A 20,526-nucleotide genomic window follows, 5' to 3' on the forward strand; every position below is an offset into this window, starting at 1 on the left:
CTAAATTAAGTTATGGCCTTGTAGGGTGGGGTGGGGTGGGGTAAGGGACTGTCGCCTAAGACAACTAAAGAATGTACAAAACTCTTTCATATACTACTTAAAACCCCACAAGATAATATGATTTTATGATGATATGATGATTTTTACAAGAGAATTGACGTGTCTGAGCGTTTTTCAGCCGGGTAATTCGTTTAACTATAAACGGTATTTTTCCAGACTTTTTGGACACACATATATATATATATATATATATATATATATATGTGTATATACGCCGATTAGTCTGAAAGGTTTTATTCTTGCATCAAGTTCTTGTAGAAATGATCAACATGGTGTTAAAATATATGAACAATTTAAGTATACAATTTGAGTGTGAATTTGCTGCCAATTGCTTACATCAATTGAAATAAAACGATAACATTTGCAATAATTTTTATAGACAAGTAACAAGATTATTATATATATATATATATATATATATATATATATATACAGGGTGTCTCACGACGAATAGACGCGATCGATATTTCGGAAACTAATTTTTCAAAAATTTTGAAAATTTGGCAACATGGCACTGTCGAGGGGGGCTACACAACTAAAATATTTTGACAGTTGTGACGTTTCCGGTTATACCGGAAGTAGGTGTCAACTTCGTTATTTTAAATGGAACACCCTGTATATTTTTACTTTTTTGGCTTTTACGTGAAATTCTAAGTATATTTTGTGTATAATGTCCTATACCTAAGTGTAACCGTTTTTGACATATTTTTAATTTCATGTGAAAAACTATGTTTATAAGCCCTAACATAATTACCGATTACTCCCTTTTAGTAGCCTTTATTTATTGGTTAGTTTTGGTTTTATTTTAGAGGAAGGACCACTTTAAAAGACTATTTTAAAATTTGGCTAAAAAAAAGATACAGGGTGGTCAAAAACTAGCATTAAAAATTAAAATGAAAAAATCATTAAAAGTCAATTTTTTTAAATGGAAACCCCCTATTTTTATATTTTTTTCATAAAGATAATTAAAAATAAGGTTAACTTTGTATAAGGTTATCTAGTCCAAAAATTGATAGTTTCCGAAATATTGGCAGTTTAAATTTGGCCTAATATTAAAAGCCGTATAATAACACGGCTCAAGGATTGTTGATTAGTTGGGCATGACGGTTGTCATAGTAACCGCTAGAAGCGGCAGTAAGATAATGGATTATAACAGAAATGTACACTTTTTAATTAAATTACACTTTTACGAAGAAAACTTAAATAGCAAGTAACTTATAAATTTAATGCATATAATCCATTGTCTTACTGCCGCTTCTAGCGGTAACTATGACAACCGTCATGCCCAACTAATCAACAATCCTTGAGCCGTGTTATTATACGGCTTTTAATATTAGGCCAAATTTAAACTGCCAATATTTCGGAAACTATCAATTTTTGGACTAGATAACCTTATACAAAGTTAACCTTATTTTTAATTATCTTTATGAAAAAATTATAAAAATAGGGGGTTTCCATTTAAAAAAATTGACTTTTAATGATTTTTTCATTTTAATTTTTAATGCTAGTTTTTGACCACCCTGTATCTTTTTTTTAGCCAAATTTTAAAATAGTCTTTTAAAGTGGTCCTTCCTCTAAAATAAAACCAAAACTAACCAATAAATAAAAGCTACTAAAAGGGAGTAATCGGTAATTATGTTAGGGCTTATAAACATAGTTTTTCACATGAAATTAAAAATATGTCAAAAACGGTTACACTTAGGTATAGGACATTATACACAAAATATACTTAGAATTTCACGTAAAAGCCAAAAAAGTAAAAAATATACAGGATGTTCCATTTAAAATAACGAAGTTGACACCTACTTCCGGTATAACCGGAAACGTCACAACTGTCAAAATATTTTAGTTGTGTAGCCCCCATCGACTGTGCCATGTTGCCAAATTTTCAAAATTTTTGAAAAATTAGTTTTCGAAATATCGATCGCGTCTATTCGTCGTGAGACACCCTGTATATATATATATATAATAATTATTAATTATATAATAATATATTATTATATATAATATATAATATATATATATATATATATATATATTTATATATATATATATATATATATATATATATATATATATATATATATATATATATATATATATATATATATATATATATATATATATATATATAATAATCTTGTTACTTGACTATAAAAATTATTGCAAATGTTATCGTTTTATTTCAATTCATGTAAGCAATTGGCAGCAAATTCACACTCAAATTGTATACTTACATTGTTCATATATTTTAACACCATGTTGATCATTTCTACAAGAACTTGATGCAAGAATAAAACCTTTCAGACTAATCGGCGATAATTGTCCCTTAGTTTCCAAGTGTTTTGTTACAAAATATAGAAACAATTGTCAATGCTGCTCCCAATTAACCATAAATTTTGGTGAAAAATATGTATATATTTTTTTTTGTTGACCATTGATTCTCTAGTTTAAAAAAGTTCCATTGTGTTTTTTCTTTTTTCATTATTTGTTTATTCACAGAATTCTCTTATCTTAGAAGAATCTTAGATTTTATCAAGAAATGTAGGATATATAGGGTCACAGATTCTTTTAGATTTAACTTCTTACAGTTAGGAGAATTTAGTATGTTACCTTAAGAGCATTGATTACTTTCATGGCTTCTACCAAATTTAAAGTAACACAGTTATACTTTGCAATATTTGGCAATATCCAAATAAGCAACATTTATAGAGCATTGCAATACATACATAACTTTGGTAAAGTGTAATTTTTTATAAGCCACTTAAACACAATGCTGGATCTGTTTAAAAAAACCGAGTTTTCTTTGCGCTGGTCTCTGCATTCCGTAATAATATTGTGTATTTAATATTATTAAGTGTCATATAATATTGTCTATTGCAAAATACCATATGTGTGTTGTTTAGTATTTTGACGATACTAACGCAAGAATTTTTTTAGGTAGTATGAACCTAGTCAAACAGATGTTGTGAAGATATCTAAACTAGGCTAAACACACTCCTGAGAGGATAAAAATAGATGCCCGAGGCAACATAAGGCAAAGAAGATTAAATAGGTACATGAGTAATGTTGAAAGGAAGTATCAACACTAATTGTAAACATAAGGAATCATTAAAATGAACTTTTGAACAAACCTCTAAACATTCCTTAAACTTCAAGTGAATATCAATATTCACTTAAAATAGTAACAGGAATATTTTTTAGGCAGTGTAGGAGAAAATCTAAGCCTTCATCAGAAGCAGAACACTGTTTTGTAGAGGCACCTATTTCTCTAGAGACTTGCGAAATAGATACCTTGGGTTTTGCGGAGCTTTCCTTTTCAACATAATTTTGGTAATCAAAATGTGTAGTCAAAGGTCTAGTCAGATCCTAAAGAGCTTTTACAACAAATATTAACAAGATTACATGCATTTTCTCTTTTAGACTCATTTATTAGGTAGCCTAGTGTTATTCATACTCTAAACATATGCAAGCAGTTTAAAAAACTTTTAAAAATACCAGATTCAATTATTCAGCAGCAAATTTTAATTTTTTTTACAGACAAAAAAGTCGGAAGGAATTGAAAATATAGTTCTAGACACACAAACAAAAATTATATAATTCGGAAACAAGAGTGTTTATAAATTGATATATTTTTATCCAATCGATTTACAGTTACTGAATATTTATTTTGTTGAAAATATAACACAATGCGGTGGTCGCCAACTAATTAAAAACAGTGTGAATAAATTAATAAAAATCATAAATCTTTTCTAAATAAAATTGATTTATTTTATATTTTGCCCATTGTCGTAACTAACATTTACCTTTAATATTATCATAAATTTAATGGATTTGTCTTTACATATATATTTTAAAAAAAAAGTTAGGTTTTTATACACATATTGAATTGGACAACTAATTAGAAACCAAAGAATGGTCAATTTCCAAAAAACAAAATAAGTACTCTAAACCTTAAATAAATCAATATTTTGTAGCAAATCCATTATTTCCAATGACAGCTCTATATCTCCTGGCCATTGACTTCACCAGATATTGACATCTCGCTAGTATCGATTTTCACGCCTTCTCTGGTTCTTCCGCCAGATCTTTTAATGTTTTTAATATTCTATGATTATGTATTAGAAAATAGTACTAGATACATAGAAAGTACTTACTAATTTTCAGAAAAATATCTACAGGAATGTCAAATTTATAGTGAAAATTAGATTTTTTCCTTAAAATTTTATCACCCTATATATCAAAATTTTAATCATTTTTGGATAGGGGCTTATAGAACAAACTTCCTTATTTTGAGGCCCTCTACAACCCGTCCAAGTTTGTTCCACTAATTATGAAACACCCTGTATATGTTCTAAAAGTTTTTTCAGATCTCTCCAAAGATTTTGAATTGGATTGAGATCCGGACTATCTTCGCCAATTGAGTACATCGAGTACAATGATTATCATAAAACCGTTTTTTTACAGACTTATGCCATATGCTTGTAAATATTAAAAAAACACATGATTACCAGTACAAAGGTTTGAAATGAACTACGCGCGTTTATTTTCGTCGGTTCTAAGTAGATGGCCAATTGTGTTATCTACAAATTTTGTTTATATTCTGCATTCTTAAAACTTTGTTAGTGGAGTGTCTATAAATAAATTATACAGGGTGTCCCGTAAATAGTGGTCCAAATGAAAACTCCTAATAGATTGGACTATTTCCAATCAGAATAATCCAACATAGCTCTAACGAAAGTGTTACTGTTTTCGAGATATTTTGATTTTTGCGAAATTTTAAGAAATACCTACCTGTAATCAGTTTTTTTATGGTGTGTCACTAAATGAAAAAAAAAATCACAATTTCTTCGATTGGATATTATTTGCCGATAGATGCGCTTTATGATGCGTATTAAAATTTTTCAGTTATGCAAATATTTTTCACAGGAAAAATTTTTTAAACTGCAATATCGGATTTTTTTTCTTTTCAAAAAGTTTGAAGTCCTATGACGCAATAAAATAATAATAGAATCTTGGTGCCCATTAGCGTAAAAACTTATTTATTCCATGCCGTATTAAAGACAAAAACTTTTTGACGTTTTTGTTAACCTAAAAAAAAAATGGTTGTTTTAATGCCGAAAGAACTATTTTGTGAAAAAAAAATCGTTTTTTTTTCGATGCAAATTAATTCGGTTTATTTGTGTTTTGCAATTTTACAAAAGGTGTTCAAAATGGCCACCACCTGCTGCTATACACGCCCTACACCTTCTTAGGATCTTAAGGATCTAGGATCTTAAGGATCGCTTAATCCGTTGAGCGTGGCCAGCTCTATTTATCTCTTGAGCAGCAGTTTGGATGCGCTCGCGCAGATTTTTAATGTTTTGTATGGGTCTCCTGTATACAATTTGTTTGAGGCATCCCCAGTAAAAAAAATGAAGAGGATTTAGGTCAGGTGACCTTGGGGGCCACAGTATAGGTCCTAGACTAGACGTCCGATCCATCCGTAAGGGTAGGATTCATTTAAAAAATTTCTAACTTGCACACCGTAGTGCGCAGGACATCCGTCGTGTTGCAGCCACATATTTCTGCGAATGTCTAAAGGAACATTTTCCAAAAGGATGGGGAGAATATTTTGCAAAAAATGGAGATAATAATCCCTGTCCACAAATTGATTTTAAATTGGTATTGCGATTTATCTTCTCTATTAATATGTGGATTTTCCAATTGCCAGCTATGTAAATTATGGAGATTCAAAAATCCATCTTTGCGGCAGGTTGATTCGTCGCCCCACAAGATATTTTTAAACCAATTTCCATTTCGCATCCTTCTCAACATCGTACGACAAAAATCTACTCTTGCTTCATAGTCTCTTGGTTCGAGAGTCTGAACGCGCTGCACATGATACGGATGGAACCCATAAGTTCGTTTTAAAATTTTTTGAACTCTGCTTTTGGATATACCTGTACGTCGTTCTATGGCACGTACCGAGGTACTGGGATCCGCATCTCTCTTCTCCAAAACTGCCTCTTTTCCTTCTAAATGCGGCCTACCTTCACGAGCGCCAGTTCCAGGAAATCTTCCTTCGAACAATGCAGCATGCACCCTAATAAAAACTCGGTTGTCTGGATGTCGAGCGTTAGTGTACCTTTCTCTGTATAATTCAGAGGCTGCCCTGGCGTTTCCTTCACACAAGCCGTAAATGAAGTGCATATTTGCATACTCAAGTGATGTGTATTGCGCCATATTAACAACTAGAGGTATTAAAAAACTTTAAGCTTAAGTTAGTGCCAAGTTGTCATCGGTGACAATTTAAGTATCGGTGTCATAGGTCATAGATAAGAAATATAAGTAGGTTATTAGATGGGCAACTGCCTATGTACGGACTTGGCTGTTGTACTCGTGAAATATGTGGCTGCAACACGCCCGATGTCCTGACTAACCGATACTAACCGATGGATCGGACATCTAGGACCTATACTGTGGCCCCCACGGTCACCTGACCTAAATCCTCTTGATTTTTTTTACTGGGGATGCCTCAAAGAAATTGTATACAGGAGACCCATACAAAACATTGAAAATCTGCGCGAGCGCATCCAAACTGCTGCTGAAGAGATAAATAAAGCTGGCCACGCTCAACGGATTAAGCGATCCTTTATAGAAGGTGTAGGGCGTGTATAGCAGCAGGTGGTGGCCATTTTGAACACCTTTTGTAACATTGCAAAACACAAACCGAATTAATTTGCATCGAAAAAAAAACGATTTTTTTTCACAAAATAGTTCTTTCGGCATTAAAACAACCATAATAAATTAATTTTTTTTGAGGTTAACAAAAAATTTAAAAAGTTTTTGTCTTTAATACGGCATGGAATAAATAAGTTTTTACGCTAATGGGCACCAAGATTCTATTATTATTTTATTGCGTCATAGGACTTCAAACTCTTTGAAAAGAAAAAAAAAGTCCGATACTGCAGTTTCAAAAATTTTTCCTGTGAAAAGTATTTGCATAACTGAAAAATTTTAATACGCATCATAAAGTGCATCTATCGGCAAATAATATCCAACCGAAGAAATTGTGATTTTTTTTTCATTTAGTGACACACCATAAAAAAACTGATTACAGGTAGGTATTTCTTAAAATTTCGCAAAAATCAAAATATCTCGAAAACAGTAACACTTTCGTCAGAGCTATGTTGGATTATTCTGATTGGAAATAGTCCAATCTATTAGGAGTTTTCATTTGGACCACTATTTACGGGACACCCTGTATATTGCTGTTGTGATGAACAATCAAAATATTACAACTTGTTGGTTTTAATTTATATTAAAGAATTGAAACATTCAATAAATATTTTTTTAAATCGTTTCAAATTAGTTGGCCACTAGTGTATGTGGAAAATGGGTCACTAGATGATATTGCAGCAAAAAATTATAATACCTTCTACATAGGTTTTCATGCCCTTTCCAATGCTCCATACATATCAGTTAGTTTATTCATATATCTTTTATTATTTAATAAACACGTGTTTTATGACTAAAACATATTAAGTACATACTTTATTTTGCATAATCTTCTATACCTATACTAATATTATATTGCAATTTTTTACTAAAATTTTTTGAATAAAGTCAGTTGTATAAAATAAATCTGTAATTCCAGCTTAGAAGGTAAAAGGAGGAAAGTGTGCTGTTTTGAATACTATTAAAATCACCAAAATTACGTCATCGGTAATCTGTGATTGTACAGGAGATTCCTGATTACGTAATTTTTTAGTTTTAGTAAAGGCAAATTAAACCACCAATAAATTATAACATATCCTTTACTACGTATAAATTTTGATAACCAATAAAAAAATGGACTGTATTTTACAATAACATAAACGCGGATCGATCAACAAAAAACCAATATATCAGGGAAGCACTGACCACGATGACACACTCTCACTCGATGACTTTCGACGCGGCCGCTGACAGTTCCACACCGCTAATAGGGATGGGTTATAAGAATGGGAAAGAATAGCGATAAAGTGTCTTTTTCCAACAGTGATCAATAGTCGTATCACAGACGCCAATTTTATGCCATACATGGGATGACCTTCTTAGGCCTGGTAACCAAATTGAGGTTAGAGAAAGGATAATAGAAACATACTTCATAATAGATTGTTCGTGTTAAATCCTTTCATTAGCCTTTAAAGAATATTAAAATTTAGTCAATTTGAAAAAAATGTGACTGTCAGTTGCAACCCCCATATAAAAAACAAATAATATGTCAAAAAATACAATAGAAAAAATATAATAACTGATTCCTATACAGACATTTTTTTAAACAAAAAGCTTTTGTTACCGATTGGGCCACTTTAGTTTTATAACTGTAACTTATGAAAATCATTAACTTTACACATATGTGGGTGGGTTTAACCCAGATATGTGTTTGATGTTGCTGCCCATTTTTGGTAATCTATTTATAGAAAAGTCAAATTTTGCTTGATCGCAGTAAAAAAAAAATCTATTTAACAATAGATCTTTTTTTTTACTGCGATACCTGTTAATTCAATTGTTGCTAAATATTATTTTAAAGATTTAAAAAAATGATTCTATTATACAACTTAAACACTTTTTATGTTTTATTACTAGCAGGCCAAAAAAAAAAAATTCGTCAGAATTTTTTTTTTCGTCCAGAACCAATCCCTACAACTTCAGATGAGGGACAAAATACACCACGAAAAACGAAACTAAGAAGGCAGCTGTTAAGTCAAGTAGCTAAAAGTCAGACAAAAACAAAAAAATCCGTGTGATTGGGCAATCATTAAAAAGGGCAAAAAAAAAGGTTGTGCCATTAAAACAAATTGTTTAAGAATTAGAAAAAAAAAATTATTAGGTGAAGCAAATGCCATGTTGATTGAAAATTTGTCAAAAGTAAATAGGGAGTTGTTAAAAAGAAAAATGGGTAAAAGGGTTAAATACTGGCCACAATGAAAAACATTTGCATTAACTTTAATTTTTTTTCACCTAAAGCCTACAAATATGTAAGAGTATGTAAGTTTAACAAATATGTAAGTTTTTGATACATGTTTGCCACATCATAAAACAATTGCAAAATGGTTTCAGAATGTAAATGCTGAACCAGGTTTTACCAAAGAAGCTTTGGATACTTTAAAAACTTAAGTTCAACTGTCTGAAAGATCAATTCTTTGTTCTTTAGTAATTGATGAAATGTCCTTAAGGAAATAAATAGAGTGGGATGGCAAGAAATTTCATGGATATGTAAGTTTTGGGGTCGATTTAAATGCTGACTCTAATGCCATAGCTAAAGAAGCTTTTGGAATAATGTTAGTTTGTATAAATGGAACCTGGAAACTTATTCTTATCTTATTTAATTCACTAAATAGTGCAATAGAATTATATAAAGATCTTGTTCAAGAAAATAATTTGATGTTATATTTTTCATTATATAAAATAGGCCAGGATCATTAATAAAAATATTTTTTTATTGGGCGTATTTACCATCCAAAAATAAGAACTTTTTTTTATATAAACGTATGTCCTAACTTGCTTCGTTTTCTAGATACAGAGTGTAAAAGTTTTTTAATAAAATCTGTTTTTTATCAATTATTCAAAAATTCTTTTAGCCGATTTAAAGAAAATTTGGTAATAATCTGTACCTGGCCCTATTAAAACAAGTAAGTAAATGGGGGTTGTGACCTTTGTTAGAAGTAATTTGTTTTTCTCCATAACCATGACATATTTGTCATTATTGACGTTTTGGTGTTTAATAGTCGGTTTATTTTTTTGCGCGTGGTTGTTCTTCCTTTTTCTTTTCTTTTATTAATGACAAATGGACCATTTTCATTTGAGCACCTTGCAGACATTCATTTTGTTTATGGTCTAGCTGATGGAAACGCGCTTGAAGCTCTTGGGATGTACTCGTTAAGATTTTCTCATCGTCGGCTGCCCCACTGCAGAACTTTCAGCATCTCCCGGAGTTTGGAAGAATGAATGTTGGTAGGCCGCGTGAGGTCCGCAACTTGATGACGGCAGAGGAAATTCTGCAACTTATTGAGGAGAATCCTGCGTTAAGCACGAGGCAAATTGCACGGGATTTAAACCTTCGTCAATCGACAGGGTTTTGCAGGGTTTTACATGAACATAACTTTTATCCATACCATATCCACGCGTGCAGGGTTTGCTCCCACGAGATTTTCAATTCGCAAAATGGGTACTAAATAATTGTGCCAGGGATCCGAACTTTTTATCTCGCATCCTATTTACTGACGAAGCTCAATTTACCCACGATGGGGTCGTTAATTAACATAACATCCATGTTTGGGAAATTGAAAATCCCTACGAAATTCGACAGTCGAACCTTCAAGAGCAGTTCAGTTGGAATGTTTGGACAGGGATTGTTGCAGACTTTTTAATTGGCCTATTTATTTTTCCCTGAACTTTAATCATTACCTAGTTTATTGGAGGATGTGCCGTTGAATATTCGCCAAAATATTTATTTAATGCACGATGGAGCCCCTCCCCATTTAAATTTCCTTCTCTATGGGGCCATGTTAAAAGCCTGGTGTATGATGCAGGACCAGTTCCTTCCATTGAAATCCTATAACAATGGATATTTCATGCCTCAGAGGTATGAAATATCCATATCGGAAACACTCCCGAAATTTTTGAACGCATTCGGCAGTCCATGGGCGAAGAATGGGGGGTTGTATCGCCGCAGGAGGCAGTCATTTCCAGCAATTGTTATGAAAATCTGCTTTTGTATCTGTTACTTAGGCTAAGTTAAATTTTGAAAAGAAATTAAATGAATCTCAAAAATCGATGCGAATTTATTATTTGGTTTAATAGGGTCAGGCAAAGATTTTGATATTTTTCCTGGAAACAAAGCTAGATACGAGTAAGGCTCAAGAGGCAAGAAAGTTACATTATTGACGCTTAATCTAATAAAAAATTAAATTGTCAAAAACGCGGTGGCGTACCATAATTTTACCTAAAAGTATCAAGTAGGTAGCCCTGAAAGCCACTAGAATTAATAAGTTTATTTTATTCCCACCAAAGGACGGCCTTTATAACGACAAATAAGCCTACTAAATTTTATTTAAATATGAATATGCTAAGATGGCAGAATCTATTTCTCGACTGTATTACAAAAATAATTCTTTTTGGGATTTAATATTAATTGATTAAAAAAAATTACAAAATATTATGGATTTTAAATGTATTTCAATGTCATCGGTGGAACATTTTTTCATTCATGCTTTCTAATTATTAGAATTGTATTTTTTGCACCCATAAAAAACTTGTGGGTATAGTGTGTGCCAATGAGAAGTGAACAGGGGTTTATATTTGACTTATTTGTATTTTATATTTGACCCTTGTTTTTTAGAGAAAAGTTCAATATATTTTTATTTGCATAATTGAACAATATCACTATAAATATATTTGAACCACAAACTAACGCTATGCCTATTATGTTAAATGGAGCACCCCTTTTTAGTGATTTCTGTAAGATAATATTTTTTTGTTAAAATATTGTTTTATTTTATGCATATTATTTTACGTCATACCTGCTTCTAATAAATCTGTACTATAATTTTTAATAATTTTGTTAAAACCCGTGGCCAAATTATCGCGAGTTCTTTAGTTGATAAAGTAGGATATAATTACTAATACTAATTTTTAATAGTGATGTCCAATACTAAATTTAAATTATATTCGAATAATAGATAACAGTAATAGAGTGAGATATGACTATTTTTTTAAAAAACAATAATTCAAAAAAAAATTAAAAAATCATTTACGGTTAAACAAATTATTTCTAAAAATTAAATTGAAATCAACTCGGAACAATAGCTATAGCTAATAGTTATCGATTTTCTTTATCCTGGTTATGTCCAAAACGTAAAAAGGATCATTTAGGTCATCTTGTATAACCTAAATACCAATTTTAAATTATATTCGAATAATAGATAACCGTAATAGAGTGAGATATGACTCTTTTTTTAAAAAACAATACATCAAAAAAATTTTAGAAATAATTTTCAGTACCGTAAAATCCCATAACATTGAACACTTTTCGGCTTTCGTCTTTTGCAGATTCTTAAAAATATACAATAGAGAAATAGTATTGTAAGTATATTGGGGGGACCAACAATACCTTTAAATATATAGAACAAAATGTTTACATTTAGGCAAGTAACAGCCTTTTTTTTTAAATAGGGTGTTCAATGTTATGGGTACAGAGACATAAATTTGAACGAAGCTTTAAAATCACTTTAATGTTCAATTTATTGCGCCGTAATTGTTTCATTGAACAAAAAAAAGCATATATTATGTGTTAATATTTTGTGTATCTACATAAAAAAACTTGCAATGAAATTAAACACTCATAAAATTATTAATACATATTTATTGAAATAAACAAATAAACGAATTGTTTAACAAAACGCAAATGAACAAATAAAAGGTGCATAGGTTAGATATTACCTAAAGATACAAAAGATTAGGTATTAATTAAACATAAACATAACATTAATTTTTTTTGTTAACAAATACCCGTAAATACCACTCACGCCAACTAAATCATAATTATTCATATATTACCTAAAAAAATAACATAAATAGGTATTACCTAGGTTAGATACTAATTAAAAGGAAACAAATTTATTTTTTTTCGGCAGAGGGCAGGTTGAGATCAGAAGTGAAAGGACCTGTATGATAGGACCTGTAAGAAAAATTATAGTAATAAAATTATATCCAAAAAGGTAATAAAAATAGTAATACCTATTAAATATTTCCTAAATCTTCATTGAAAGTAAAATGCCCCCTAAACTCTGTAGGATTTCTTAATGTGCATTTTATTTGGCTACAATCAATAGAAGATATGTCTTCCACTCGAGGGAAAATAAAAGTTGAGGGTTTTTGCCCATATGGTCGAAGACAACTCAGTTTAAAGCCGCTTTCATCCTTGGAAATGATTTTTGAGATGAACACTTTTTTTGCCTCCTTTTTTGTTCCTTCGTTGTATATAAATTCGGCCATTACAAAATTGTAGGCAGGAAAATCAGAAACTGTTTGAAAAGAAGGGCTGTAGGTTGAACTCTCTAATGGAGCGCAAACCTTTGATGTCTGCCCGGTGAAACAGAAGCTAAAGAAGCACTTTGTTCAGAGCTGCTTAAGCACAAGGTTTCTTGTTCCTTTTGGACAATGGTAAGAAGATCTTCTTCCGACGAGTCCATATACACAATATTGTTAGAATCGCTGCTATCGTTTTTTTTTGACGAGACTGACGATCGGTTATAATTTTTTAAAGCTTGCTTTTTGTTTTCCAGAGTTTTTCTGGCAGCTCCTTTGCTGGTTGATGGGATGTTATTCTGTGGGGTGAGATCTTCAAAGGCGATACTTTTTCCAGGAGCTACGTCTATTTTAGACCTTTTTCTGGCAGGGGCATTGGTATTTCTTTCTCCGTATCTCATGTTCATTAACATATTTAAAACGACATCCGAAACCACCTGAGAACTACTAGGATCATTATTTTCATTGGGCTCTTTCGGAAACCGACCTAATACTTCCTCAGGGTTCCATGGATAAGTCCCGCATTTCTTGAATCCGGATACCAAGGTATCGGACTTGCAATCTGGTGCAACAGCATCACATAACGATTTCAATAATCGAGGAAATATTTCTTTTGGTAACACTTGCGACTTTTTTTTTAGCGACTGTTTCCATGTATCTAATATGCATCTCCACTTTCGCTTTAAAGGCCCATAAAAGGCAACATCTAGCGGCTGAGTGATGTGGGTAGAATTTTTGGGAAGATAACAAAATGAAATATTGTTTTCTGGAACTGCTCGCATTACCTCTTCAGAGAAATGACTTGAGAGATTATCTCCTATGAGCACGACTTGCCCTTCAATGTTTTTTCGAAAAGGTATAAATGAATTTAGGAACCAATCGGCAAAAATAACTGCGTCAAACCAACCGCTCTTACTGCGATTATATCGAGTATTTTTTTGGTCCTCCTTCAGTCCAGGTTTGCCACAGATTTTCAGCCTTATATACTACGTACGATGGGGGTATACGTTTATCCGCAGAACATTACGGAAATGCTACTTTTCGATGAATCTCTGATGCGTTCGAAGTATTTTATGCATCTTGGAAAAATACATTTTTTCGTCCCCGGGTCATCTGACAAATTTGTCTCATAATAATTAAATATCCTGTTTGGAGGTAAAGGCTCACCGTTTTCAAAAACTATTTCTTTTAAATTGGAAAAATATTGCGTCATTTTCTCAGGTGTTAAGCTTGCCTTAGATTTTTTCAAATTTTGACAAATTCTTAAAGTGAGATTTTTGTGTCTTCTAATAAATCTGAGACACCAATTCTTACTGGGCAACTTATTTTCAGGCAGTTGAGGAGCATCTATTCCGTGCTTAAGGATTAGTTGCTGTACCAAGTGAGACAAATCTGTATAATCAAATGGAAAACCCCATTCACTTTCCATTCACACACGTCCTACTTGTAACGTGTTGCACAATAGCATTTTCCAATTCTACCGGAAGAACAAATGGTTTTTCAACTTTGAACAGCCGTTCAAAGTTATGGGCAGCTTTTGAAATTTAGAGGTTAGGTTATAAAATGTAACTTTAAAAATATTATGCCCCAAAATTCAAGTTTACCCATATACTTACGGTTTTATAAGACCCTAGAGCTCCCAACAAATACAAAAAAAAGTCTTTACAACAACTGTGGTCAGCAATCATGCAAGTTAAAGTTTTCGCACTACAAATTTACCGGCATTTTTAGACAAACCGTTCAATGTTTTTAGGATGAATAATTTAAAACGAAACGTCCAATGCGCTGAAGGAATGTATTCGTGTAGGATTGGTCTAACGTATCGAACAGTGTTTGTCGATATTATAAATTTTCTAGGCGTGATGTTAGAGATAATATGTTTTTATGGCTTTTTGTTCAAAGTTATATGACCATTCAAAGTAATAGGGTTTTACGGTAGATCAAATGATTTTCAAAAATTAAATTGGAATCAAATCGGACAATGCTATAGGGATTAACTGTTCTATTTTTTTTAACCCTGGTTATGTCCAAAACGTAAAAAGAATCATTTGGGTCATCTTATATAACCTCAATATGAAATTTTAATTACATTTGAATAATAGATAACCGTAATAGAGTGAGATATGAGTATTTCTTTAAAACACAATACTTATTTTTTATATAAAATAAAATATTTTTAAAAATCATTTAGGGTTAAACAAATTATATCTAAAAATTTAATTCAAATCAAATCGGAACAATAGATATAGCTAATAGTTATCGATTTTCTTTTTCCTGGTTATGTCCAAAACTTAAAAAGGATCATTTGAGTCATCTTGTATAACCTAATACTATTTTTAAATTATATTTGAATAGATATCTCTGCAAAATCAACAGGTTCTCGCAATAATAAGTAGTATTTTTTTCTAAAATAGATGCATATCTTTTAAAAATCATATAAAAAATGGCGTATTTCATTTAACATCCACCGTGTTGGTTGTCGGTTGATTTGGCTTCAAATATCTATAAGTCATAATACTTGCGTTCGATAAATATTAACAAGTATTTTATAAAAGAAAATATATAATTTTTTTTTAAGATTGTATAAACCACCACTCTACGCCACTGGCACTGCAGCTTTGATCCCAAATGGTAACAGGCGCGTGCTTTGTGTTATCCATCTCCTCTCTTTCCTACTCTAAGGTTCTACACGATATTGATAATCTTGAAACTTGATCTGGCCTAAACGTCGGCAGTATTAAAATCTAAAAGCTGAATTAGAACTTGGAATATATAGTTCCAGTATTTTGTGAAGTAAAGCTTTTGTTAAGGAAAAGGCATCGCAAATGCAGTTATCCAAATTGGCAAAAAAATAAAGTAAAAACATGCTGGACATGTGGCACAAATGACCGACGGAGGAAGTCAAGTAGAGACCGCGCTTGGTTAAAAGAAGCAAGCGAAGAAGGCAACTGGATACAGAGAGCCCAAGACAGAAAGGAATGGGCAGAAATGGAGGAGGCTTGTGTCAAGCAGTAGACACTCCTAAAGTCCGATTAAAAGATGAAAGGGCCACGAGCGTCATACCAAAGCCTTTCTCTCTCAATGCACCACCTATTTTGGGACAGGGCGCGTTATATTAATTTCCGTAGTTTCAACATAAATACTATTGAAAAATGCAGTGACAACGCTGTACCGCTTTCGCATGGGCGAAATTACATTTGGAATAGATGTCGAACGATAAAGATGCATCCCTCGCTATAGAGAGCGCCTTTTTGACGTTGCCAAGTGTTATATTTTGTAAGTACTGGGGCAAAGTCTTGAAAATAAGCCTGTTATCTGAAATTTACCTGAATCAAGGGTTTAGGTAACGGTAAACGATTAGCGTTAAGTCCTTTAGTATTTTCCATTTGGTACTATGCTTTTATCGTGTTCGTTTGTGTCTTTAAATATTAGGGTGCAAATTATTTTTTTAAATATTAGTGCGGAAATTAGTTTTTCAACAATGTCTCCAAAAAAAGTTGGAAAGCGTGGTCTTATTATTCGTAGTCAAGGGCGAGAAATCGTGGCGAATGTGAGTAGTTTCATGCAGCAAGAGGCAGAAGAAGTAATTACTATACCTTTAAAAAATCACAGGTATATGTGACATTTTATTATTTTATTAGAATACTTTAGTTTTTTATTCTATTTTGTTAATCAACGATTTTAGTCAGGGAGATATTACATACATTACATATTATACTTCAATTCAGTGCCTTATGTTTTTTTAGCTAAAATTTGTACACTTAAGTGTTTTAGCTATGCAGGATGTCTCGGTAGTCGAGGGCGAGGAAAGAGGGAGGTTATCGCTATTAAGAATCAAAATAACGTTAAATGTGGTTGATCAATAATTATTGTTTGTTAAAAAGTTATTTTTAATTTTTATCTACATCGAATATTGCGTGCACTAAAAAAGTTATATACGGTTTTATTTTTGGCTATGTTTCATTCTTAAGGGTGTCTATTTAATTATAAAACTTTTTGAAAACACCATAGATACTGTTTCTAATGGACGCTGACACAATGCAATTTGTCTTTAAATACTTACTCGCCTAAACCTAAACCTAATGCAACAGATTTGTTTTAACCAATTTCTCAAATCAAAAATCAAAAAATGTATATCGCTTGAATTTTATATATAGCTTTTTAACAATTAACAAATGAATTCACATATAGGGTTATTTTAATTCTAAATGACCTCTCGCTTTTCTCCTTAAGTTTGATCGCTGACTTCTAGGATAACCTGTATATTCAAAATCATCTTTTCAAGAAAACGAACTTTTGATATTTTTCACCATTAAAGATTTATTAAAGGTTTCATTAAAGGTAAATCATAATACTTTGTAGGCAGAGAACTTTGACTGCAACTAAAGTGTCAAAAAATACTTTGCAAAAATTGTGCAAGAACGTACAAAAGTCGAATGGCAAGGACCGGGCTCTTCTTTTTCAACGCCTAAAAAAACAAAAACCAACCAAAAATAAAGAAAAGCAAATTGGATAATATCTTGCCACATCAGATAAAAGATATTAGAGAAATTGTTTACAATTTTTATGTAATGGAGAAGAAATTAGTCACGCCCAAAGTAAAGGATGGTATGATGATACTTCTAAAGGCATAAAACGGCCAATTTCAAAAGGCCAACGATTAATTATAATACATGCTGGTGGAGAAAGAGGATTCGTTAACAACGGATTACTTATATTCAAATCAGGTACTTTTAGTTGCTTTTTGGGTCATACATGTATTTTCGTATAAAATAATAATTATATTTTACTCTTTACTTAGCTGTTGTTACAGGTACAGAAACTGGGGACTATCACAAAGATATGAACGATAATCACGATAATTTGATGACCTGGGTTAAAAAGCAATTACTGCCGAATTTACCTGTAAGGTCTGTCCTCATTGTGGACAATGCTGCATATCATAATGTCCCTACACAAAAGAATATCACAACGGCTTCTAGGAATGACGAAATTAAGTCTGGTTGAATGAAAATACCAGTGGATTCCACAAAAACTAAGCCACAGCTCTATAATATTATCAAAGAAAATAAATTTCGTTTTCCGACCAAATACAAGTTGGATGACCTGCTAGAGCAACATGGACACTGTGTGTTACGCTTGCCTCCTTATCACCCTGAACTAAATCCCATTGAAAAAATATGGGCTTTAGTTAAAAACTGGGTAGCAGCTCATAATACTACATTCAAACTAGCAGATACCGAAGCACTGGCAAGGCAAAAAATCTGTGGATAAACTATGTTTTATAGTAAATACGGGTTGATCATCAGAGCAAAGTGACTACACAGACAGCGGGAGTGACGAAGATGAATCGGAAGATGATTTAGGATGCTCGCCTCTTCAGTCGTCTGCAGTAGAATAAATAATAAAGCTAAAATTTATTTAAATAAATGGCGTTTTACAAAATTGGAATGTTATTTTATTACTAAAGCCCATATTTATAGTATGTACCTCAACTTATCCTCAAATAAAATATCTCCATGGGAAATAAAATATACCTACTTTTTTACTTAAAAAAATTAAAAGAAAAAAAAACATAAAAAAAGCTTTTATTTAAAATGTACTAAAAAGATAAAAATATTTTTTTCTGGTCTTTGAGGTAGCAAATAATGTAGATTGCTTTTGTTAAAAGCTTTTGGGGCGCCCAGAGATAGTAATGATAATTATGGGGTCGCCCAAAAGCTTTTACCAAAAACAATCTACATTACATTGCTATCTCAAAGACCAAAAAAAAAATATTTCTAACATTTTAGTACATTTTAAATAAAAGTTTTTTTTTTAATATTTTTTTACTTTTAATTTATTTTTTAGTTTTAGCGCCATGTTAAGAACGCCATTTTTAGTGTTGTGTCACTAAATTCGTAATCTCTGGCCCCAAAAACCGAGTTTCATCAAAATCGGTTGGTAAATAAAAAAAAATTATCCGCCATTTTCAATTTCTTTGTTATGATAGCACTAAAATGCATTGTCGCCGGAAATACGTGTGTGTTCCAAATTTCACGTTAATCGGACATCTAGAAGTGACTCAAATTTGAGTTGCAAGATATGTAGCGAACAAACATAGGTAGATACATACATTGCAAGTTAAATAAAAGCTTTAAAAAAACAACTCTTACAGTAAAACTATGCACTAGAATTACAACATTATAAGTAATGGTTTAATTGGCTTTATTTTCACTTTGTGAAAGGACCATTTTTCGATTAAAAAAGACTACGCTAGTAAGATAACCGACTACGCCACTGGTAAAATTTTCCAGCAACGAACGGGATTTAGTTTTAAAGTGAGATGGGAACAACGAATGTTGATGACGCTCCTTGCCCATTCTACTTTAAATCGGACTCTAGTCTAATGATAATGATTAGTATATCTTTAATTAAATATTTATTAATATCTTCCAAAAAGACGATAAGTAGTATATCACAACAACACATCATTTCTGTCGCACAGGGTTTGGTTGTTGGACCAATTTAATAATTGATATTCGTAATAAAATATGCTATTCAATACAGGATATACTTTTTTGACGCTCCATGTAAAAAATAAAGTTGATGATGGTTTCTTCAAATGAAATGTCATACGAAAAATCTCATCTCTGTTTTGTAGAGGTTATAAAGTAGTGGCTATGATAAAGTGTTTTTTATTTTTCCATATCTCTTTAGATAACGTCGCACAAAAAATACCGAAATCAGCAAATTTTGGTTATTATATCTCTGGAAGTACTCGGATTTTTAAGACTTTCTAAACGGCATATCGTTAGGCTTGAAAATGAGCAACTTTTCTCTAATTTAACCGTCTTCGTATTTCCTTTGGTTTCCAAGATCCCCATGATAGACATTCTCATCTTGGACACACTCTATTTTAACAGTACCTTCGAGCTGCATACTACAAAATTTTATATTTTGTTATGAAAATGTAAAAACGTTAATTCTCAGTTTTTTGTACCATTTTGCTCTTATTTTGTAGTTTAAGTTATTCAGTCAAGTTTATTAGACCCCTAAATACTTACGTTTAGGTTAGTATTTTCACCTATAGTTTTTAGTAGTTCATCTTATTTGAAGGCTCCATTTGGGACCAAATTAATAAAACAGTTTAACAAAAATTAAAAGTAAGAAAATAGTTTATTTCAGTTATTTTATTGTAAATCGTGGCAGTTTTAATTTTCTAGACTTGGTGTACTTGCTTGCTTTGACTGTTGAGTTTGCTCTTGAAATTAGGTGTATAGATTTTAAAAAGGTGGAAGAAGGAGATAAAAACACTAACGTCGTTCCTGTTGTCGGTCTACAACAGGAACGAGATTCAAAACGTCGAGTAGATCTTGAGACGAAACAAAGAGAATGACACACTTCGAAGCAACAGTTAAAGAAAAATTT

General features: G+C 31.8%; 1 long non-coding RNA gene across 3 annotated transcripts in view; it reads left to right on the plus strand.

Moving 5' to 3' along the window:
- The window catches only part of LOC126748210 (uncharacterized), a 35,592-nt gene extending 17,023 nt beyond the window's left edge, over positions 1–18,569 (plus strand). The window contains exons 3-6 of one of the 3 annotated variants that reach the window (XR_007664660.1): positions 3,001–3,115; positions 3,265–3,393; positions 17,479–17,843; positions 17,918–18,569. This is a non-coding gene — a long non-coding RNA (uncharacterized LOC126748210). Of the gene's footprint in view, positions 1–3,000; positions 3,116–3,264; positions 3,394–17,478 lie in introns of all 3 variants that reach the window. The other 2 variants (XR_007664661.1, XR_007664659.1) reach the window with 2 other exon arrangements.
- The last annotated feature ends 1,957 nt before the right edge of the window (positions 18,570–20,526 follow it).

The sequence above is a fragment of the Anthonomus grandis genome, chromosome 22 (genome assembly GCF_022605725.1).
Source record: "Anthonomus grandis grandis chromosome 22, icAntGran1.3, whole genome shotgun sequence".
In the NCBI taxonomy this organism is placed as follows: Eukaryota; Metazoa; Arthropoda; class Insecta; order Coleoptera; family Curculionidae; genus Anthonomus; species Anthonomus grandis.